Source organism: Malus sylvestris, chromosome 13, assembly GCF_916048215.2.
Source record: "Malus sylvestris chromosome 13, drMalSylv7.2, whole genome shotgun sequence".
NCBI classification, from domain to species: domain Eukaryota; kingdom Viridiplantae; phylum Streptophyta; class Magnoliopsida; order Rosales; family Rosaceae; genus Malus; species Malus sylvestris.
The window spans coordinates 27,544,038-27,552,013 of record NC_062272.1 but is presented as its reverse complement, the minus strand read 5'-3'; the positions used below and the strand labels follow the sequence as shown (position 1 = coordinate 27,552,013).

General features: G+C 42.2%; 1 long non-coding RNA gene across 1 annotated transcript; it reads right to left on the bottom strand.

Annotated features, from left to right (window-relative positions):
- Positions 1–1,670: 1,670 nt before the first annotated feature.
- Positions 1,671–3,517, bottom strand: LOC126595652 (uncharacterized). The gene is made up of 2 exons (XR_007613640.1): positions 3,287–3,517; positions 1,671–3,116 (listed from the first exon to the last, which is right to left on the bottom strand). It is a non-coding gene; the product is annotated as an uncharacterized LOC126595652 (long non-coding RNA).
- Between the last annotated feature and the right edge of the window lie 4,459 nt (positions 3,518–7,976).

Here is a 7,976-nt window from a genome sequence, read left to right as displayed (position 1 = left end):
CTTATCTGATCTACACAAGGCGTGCTCTTAAATGGGTTTCGTCTTTACCGTTGGAGGCATCACAATATCTTGGAGGTCAACTAAACAAACCTTAGTTGCCACTTCGTCTAACCATGCTGAAATACTCACCTTACATGAAGTTACTCGGGAATGCTTCTAGTTAAGAGCAATTGTGGGCCATATATTCGAAGCTCCTGCGATCTTTACCCCGTTGTTGATGTCCCGACGACGATCTATGAAGATAACATAGCATGCATCAAATAGCTCAAGAAGGGTTACATCAAAGGAGACAACACCAAGAACATTGCGTCGAAGTTCTTCTTCTCACATCAACAACAAGAGCAATAGAAGATGGAAGTCACGCAAATCCATTCACAAGACAACCTGGCAGACCTCTTCGCCAAATCACTACCAAAGGCAACGTTTCAGAAGTTTGTTCAAGTAATAGGTATACGTAAACTTTCTAAGTTGTAACATTGTTAGTTCTCTTCGGAATTATGTCAAACTCAGGGGGAGTATCTTGAAGTATACTTGCTTGATCTTAACGTACTCTTTTTCCTTAAGATTAAGAGCATTTTCTCCTTTGGGTTTTTACTACCTAACGAGGTTTTGACAAGGCACTCACCTTGGGTTGATCATATCCTTGATGACGTCCTGTAGACGTTTCATTTGACTTTGCATTTACTCATGCATTTTCCTTAGACTATGGTTTTGTCCCTACTAGGGTTTTACCATAGCCATTGGGTTTTTTTGTGAGACTTGGTTTCATATGCAAGTTCATACTTTACTTTGAGACTATCGTGTTCACAGAATCAGTGTCGACAAGCCAACTTCCTCAACTCTACATGATGCCGAATCTACTTGAGTATTTACACACTCAAGGAGCAGTGTTACAAACATTGTATTAAAGTGTGATTCTGTAAATTATAGATTAGATTTGATACTAGTTATTCTTCCCTATTAGGACTTGTATTACTTGGAGGAGAATGATTATTCCCTCCCTTATTACAATAAATAAAGGCACTGCATAGGGAGAATAACACATCCTCTATATTCCCTCCCTTATTACAATAAATAAAGGCACTGTATACGGAGAATAACACACATCCTCTACACAACCGTACAAACACTGCATAGGGAGAATAACACATCCTCTACACAACCGTACAAACACATCTCTCTCTCTCTCTCTCTCTCTCTCTCTCTCTCTCTCTCTCTCTCTCTCTCTCTCTCTCTCTCTCTCTCTCTCTCTCTCTCTCTCTCTCTCTCTCTCTCTCTAAGCCACAACAAGCAAGTCATGAGTGGATCTTCCCTCACCCCCCATCACATGGGAGGCTTCCCTAAAATACTTATTCTAGAGGCTTGAATGTACTCAATATGACAACTCTTCTACGTAACATCATCCACAATCAAAAACTAAAGAGGCCGTTTTGATTGATACCAATTTCGTGTCCAGTTTTTTATTTTCACTAAAAACTAAAAACGACATGTTTATCAAACGATCCCTAAGGAGGTTCAGAATTCCCTAATAATAGTAAATTGAAATACCAATTAAGGTAAATCACCACTAAATAGATTATTGTAAGTGTAATTTTGATGTGGGATTATCGGTTTCTCGTAGAGGGTTTCGAATTAAAATGCATTTCAATTGGTTTCAGGTGCACATTCAATGGGCAGAACACATTGTCGCTACATTTCATGATCAGCTGTACAATTTCAATGGCACAAAAAAGCCAGACCCAAGCATGGACCCTTCACTCTTATACGATTTGAGAAAGAGTTGCCTGCTGAGAACAAAAAAGGGACAGACCAACCCACTGGTGTGTCTGAACCCGCAATTTGGTGCCAATTACACATTCACAGAAACGTACTACTCCAGAATTCTCTCTCACAAGGCCATGCTTGGAATTGATCACTATTGTACTAGGGAAATCACTGAAGAGTTTGCTGCCGGTTTGGAAGACTTTCGAAGGTCATTTGCTAAAGAAAAGTACATTTATAATGACCTAAAGAAAAGTACATTTCCAATTCACAAGTAAAATTGTCTAACAAAGTTTCTAAGGTTGTGACTCAAGTAGTTCTCAGCATATGAAATTTTTGTATAACCGCCAAATAAATCTCTCCTTCCAAATGTTCAGACTCTCAACCCCACCTTTGACAGGCTGGAAACAAACAGAGAAATTGAATAATTAAGGGATAGCACCACCTACCCTTATCATATCATCAAATGAACGCGTCTTGCGATTAATTTTCTGACGGTTTATGATGAGGATTGGTAAAACACAGAAGGCCGGTAATTCATCATCCCCATTCCTAGTTGATGAGACCGCAGTGCAGATGTGCATCCGGCCATTCCTTGACCAAAAACTCCTTGTCAACCCGCAAAAATGGTAGGCTGATCCAGACTTCATTCCAGTGTCAGACACAGAGCATTCTAGATTCCCATTGTTTGAATGTGATCCGCTCTTTGTATCACCACCACTCTCAGCTGTTTCAATCCTCAATTCTGCTTCAGAATCTCTAGTAAGCTTTACTACCAAGGCTTCCAGACAGTTGCCCTCTAAATTGTAAGCCAAGGATTCTTGAAAATCAGCAGCCCACATCATCTGCATCTAACATACTGACAAGTTAAATATATACAATTATACATGCTGCAGTTTATAATGTAAAATATGCGGTAGAAATATCTCATTATAACTTATCATATCCATTCCGGCCAAAAGAAACAAAGCATAATCAAAAGAAGCATAGACATGCTTGGAGCTTACTCTCCAAACTCCTAACTCCATAGGCTAATTTTCCTTCCCATTTTTATTTTTTATAAGGCCAAGCTCATCATACGAACTACAATACAAAGAAATGCGCCTATAACCCTAAAACCAATATTATGAAATATGCCCCTTTGACGTCAAATAATTCAGGAAAAGTCACAGCGCGAAAAGAAGAAGCAAGCCATCATTTACTCTATGGAGTTTGGCAAGGTCATACAATTAAAATTTGCATCTAATCAATATCATAGTTCATCCATATGTAACTGTCAATGCAGGCTCTGTAGTCCACAATGCTTGCAACTGCTTCATTACCCCAGTCGGTCCTTCCATTTGGAAATTTTCACGCTGAATGAAGGGTTTGAAAAGAAAATGTAAGTGATTGAGTATAGAACTATCAAGCTCAACATATTTGTAAAACTTAGAATACCATTCTTCTTAGAAGCATATCAAAGCACCAAATGCATCAGCATTATCCTCAAAAAGAACGACAAATGGAGACAGCAAGTCACTCATACCTAAAATACCAAATTTCCTTTCAAGTCAAACTTACATCTGCAGCTTTTGAGATAAGTTAGTAACTTTGGATTTTACCGTAAGAAAGAAATTATGTGGCGACAGAAAAGAGCATTAAGAAAACAAAATTAATAATAAAAAGTCTCACACGCCCATGATGAATTGTTGTTTTGGGGGGGGGAGCTTTGGCTGAAGAATCTCTTATTCCAAAGCTAGAATTTGAGAGAGAATGTGTTTTAGGAAATTTTAGGGAGCGAATGAACTTAACTTTTTGGAGAAAAATGGGACTATTTATAGGGTGTGGCCAGCCCTATTTGGAGAATAGGGACCGGCCACTTATGGTGGTTTTATGAGATTAATTGCAAGATATTATGTGAAATAATATCTTGCAATTAACATGGTAATCAATCCCAATTTAAATAGAATAATTGGGAGTTACCTTTTGGATGAGGATCTAATGAGGAATGATGAGAGGGTTTTGAATAAATACCATTTTGATCACCTTTGACTCTTTCTTGATTGAGCCGTTATTATCCGTTGCATGCACGTGGGAATCCTTGTGTGCCTCGAGCGTAATTTTGTCTTTTTTCACCCAAAAGTCCACGTGTCGCCTCCATAATTTTCTTGATTATGTTTGGCTCCTCAAATGCCCCTACACTTGTTGGGCTTCTCACAGGAAAGGGCAGCAGGTGTAGAGATCTTCTATTGCTTTATGGAACATTGGATTGTTTCCTATGTTGATGTAGATTCTCTCTTTAGGTCTACCTTAAGTAGATGATAAAATCAACTTTAGAGAGCAATTCATTCTACCCTACAAGAGAAAGAGAGCTAGAGGATATGTGTTCCCCCTCCCCTAGCAATCTTCTACACTTGCCCGTGCAAAGGACCATCTTTTGTTGCTTTCTTCGTCTTCTCCGCAACGCACCGAGGTAAGAAAAAATTAATTTTCCTTGTCTTCTTCTTGGATAGTGCTATTGCGAGAGGGGTGGTGCAGCACATCGACTGGCAGGGGCCAGGAGTCGGCTCGGCATGGGCTGAGGAGTGCTGTGGCAGGGACCACTACTTAGGTTGTTCGGCTTAGCTAGAGCCAAAGGCAGCTGTGCAGCTGGGGCCGCAAATTAAGGCGCTGGGGTGCAGTGCTAGGTGAGCCGTATGGCTCATGTCTTTTAGCCCCTTAAAATTGACGCGTGTTAAGCCAACGATTAAGAGAAATGAGGAGGTTGCGGGCTTCATGGGCTGCTGGAAAATTGGGCATGCAGGCCTCCTAGAGAAAAAATGAAGGGAAAGCCAACATGGGTTGAGCTTCCCCACTGAGTACCGTGAATAGCGTTGGTTAATTAGTCATTAGCTTGTCCGATCGTTGCCGTGGAACCTATTATGAATGAAGGTGGAAATAAGAGATCTTCCCAGCTTGTTCAAAGATGCCGATTGAGAAAAACCGAAGACTTCCTCTGGTGCTTGTGAGGGTCCCCCTGCTGTCGAGAGGTTTGTGATTGACTTGACTTCTTTTAAGAGGAAGAAAAATGAGGCTGCTACATCTGAGCCTGTGGTGCCCACCATGCCAAAAATGGCTACTACGATTGCTGATTGGATTGCTCATAGAGGTTTTGTCATGCCCCCAGTGCCAAAGTCTGTACCAAGACGTCCGTTGGAGCTAAGTCTGGTTCACCTTTGGAGAAGCTTGCTATTATGAAGAGCGATAAGGTGAACTTTGTTGCTAAAGTGGCACCAAGGCCCATTCCTCTTGCTGCTGAGACTGATTCGCCTACGGAGAAAGTGGAGACTGCTCCGTGGGTAGTTATGAGATATACACCAAGCCTGTTTCTGGGGAGACTGCTAAGATTTGTGCGCTCTTGAAACAAGATCTGCTTGAAGGCATGAACGCATGTGCCAAGCTTGTTGATGGTGTTAAAGGGGTTGTTTGCCCAAGTTCCTTTGTGAAGCATACGACTAAATATAGAATGACTGCTCCACTTATTATGATGCAGAAACGGTAATTCTGGCAGCTGAGTCTATACTCCTTGACCAAGAGGATACCAAGGCTACCAAGGAAGTGGTGAAGACTACAGCAGCTGAAGCTTATTCCTCTACTAAGAAGATCAAGAGTTCATTGAAAATATCATTGAAGGGGTCTAATATCTCTGCCCCCATTTCTCTGCAGCTTGATATCGCTCGCTAAGAGATCGTTGACTTGAACACTAAGCTTGATGTGATCCAAGTTAAGTATGAAAGTGCATAGAAGGAGATTGGATGTTAAATACATCAAATTCAAGATCTTGAGCATACCGTTTCTGAGGTTTGTTCCGCTCCTTATGCAAAGGATGAAGAATTAATTGCTGCTTATAATCAAATGATCCTCTTCAAGAAGATCATCGATAGGCTTGAACCCTAAATGTTGGAACTCCAAGGTGCACTGAAGATCAACGAAAATCTGAAGAAATAAGTGGATGAGTTGCATCGCGTCTGTGTGGGTCTGCTCGAGGAAAACGAGCAGCTATAGGGTGAGAAGGTTGGGCTCGAGGCTTCGCTTGTTCAGAGTTAGGTCGATTTCTACAAGCTAGGTTATGTAGATTATCTTTTTGGTAGGGCATCTGACTTTAAGTTTGCTGGGAAAGACTTTGAGACCTTCTCTATTTCTCCGGAAGACTTGCTTGCCTTTACTTTTGATGCTTCCATTGGTGAATTAGTCAGATAGGTTGATGCCCAGGCTGGGGCAGCCGGGGGTGAACCACCGGATGATGTCGCTGCGGAGAGCATTACGACTGCTGAAGGTGTGGCAACTGAGTAGTTGTGGGATGTCCAAGCTGCTGAAGAGCAATCTTCTTGGTAGCCTTTAGGATTTTCATTGTTTTCCTTATTGTGTTTTGCTTTGCTTTAACTTCTTCGGCCTTTGCTATTTGTTTATAAATTTTCCTAGAAAATTTAATAAACTTACTTCCTTTGCTTTTCTTCATCTTTGTTTCTTTTGTTTACACCCAACCTTTAGCTTTAGACCAGTGGCAGGCATGCTGCTTTTCTATAAGCAGACAAGCCCACGTGCCTATGCAGCCATAGGTGTTGGTGTAGAACTTTTACAAAGTTGTTAGCCATAAGGTCTGCAGCCGGACGCCTTACTTATAGAAGCAAACAAGTAGCTTCGTATATGCACGCTAACTTGTTTAACCTTTCACAAAAAATGTGTCATTGTATAAGTTTAGCGTGGCTTACTACTCGACAGGCAAGTCGTAGGCAGCCTTTTGGAAATCGTAGGCTACCTAAGTGCACTCGGTAGCAACTTTAGGGTTCCAGGGCAGTCGTCCATAGGGTGTACTACTTAATGTGCCTCCTCCGTCTCTGAGGCCCGGTTCCCTAAGGATTAGGCCAAGAGAAAATCCTTCAGTTAGATAAGCCTTGAAAAAAACCATTGTGCCTACTTCTAGAAATCCCGGCGCAAGCCATTGTGCATCTAGTTATACTAGGGCAGCCTGACTCATCCACGTCTGGATATTCGAAGTGTAAAGTTTATCCTCTTGCATTGGAGAGCAAACCCATGTCGGTGTTGGTCAATTAGCTTACCCTATTGCATTGAAGAGCATGGTTGGTCCCTAGGGAGGTGTAATTATTGCGGTAAGTCCCTAAGAAGAGCATAATGTTCTTTTCAAGTGCATGAGTGATCAGTTGTTGTAAGCATGTAGCTGAGCCAAATTGTAAATTACTTCTGAATAAAATGATTGAAATGAACAAAAGCTTAGTTGTAAGGTAATAACTACAAAGAAGTGGGGGCAGAGATACCAGACCATTTCAAAGCAGCAAATTCAGATTCGAGCTTCTCGATATTTTCAGCAGCCGAGCGAAGTTGAGCCACCAATGCCACCTTAGCCTTCTTAGCACACTTGACAGCATCCTGATCAGCGCACATAGACTCAGTTGCCAAGATTAAGGTCTTATGCATTGTGTCAATCAGAGAAGGCTTCCTCGAGTAGGCAAGACGTTTCGCAAAAGAGTCTAAGTGGATGATAACTTTCCCAACACTGTCAACAAACTTGGCGCATGCATCGACATCCTCAAGCAGGTCAGCCTTCACCAGCGTACAAACCTCGGGAAACTCTCCAGCCTCAGAGTCGGTGGATCTCTCATAACTGCCCGAGCGAGCAGATTTCCCCTTCTTAGCAAACAAGTCAGTCACGGCAGAAGGAGGAACAGGCCCAGGCACCACCTTAACAACAGAATCTACCTTCCTGCTCTTCATAGCGGCGAGCCTCTCAGAAATAGAACTAGGCTTAGCTCCCGAGGACGCTTCAATACAAACCCAGACTCCGAAGGCGTCACTGAACCCTTCTGCTGGGCAAGTCTCTCAACAATGGATGCGATCACATTTGGAGTAGCAGGTTTCACAGGCTCAGGCTTAACAATCTTTTTCACTCCCTTGGGGGAAGTTAGATCAATAACAAGCTTCTCGGCAAAAGACTCCCACAAGCAGCAGAAGAAGTCATTGGTTTCTTCTCAGCTGAAGGGTCACAAGAAAGTGAGGAAGACCTCTTCTTTCTATCCTTATTAGCAACAGACTCTACAGCAATGATCGGGCGAGCCAACGCGTTATCCCTTATTCGCTTTATCTCTTCCTTCGGAGGCAGGCCACATTTCTCCCGACGAAGAGGGCTAAGCAGCTAGCGCCACTCACGATACTCAGCAGAAATGACCAAGGCTACATGC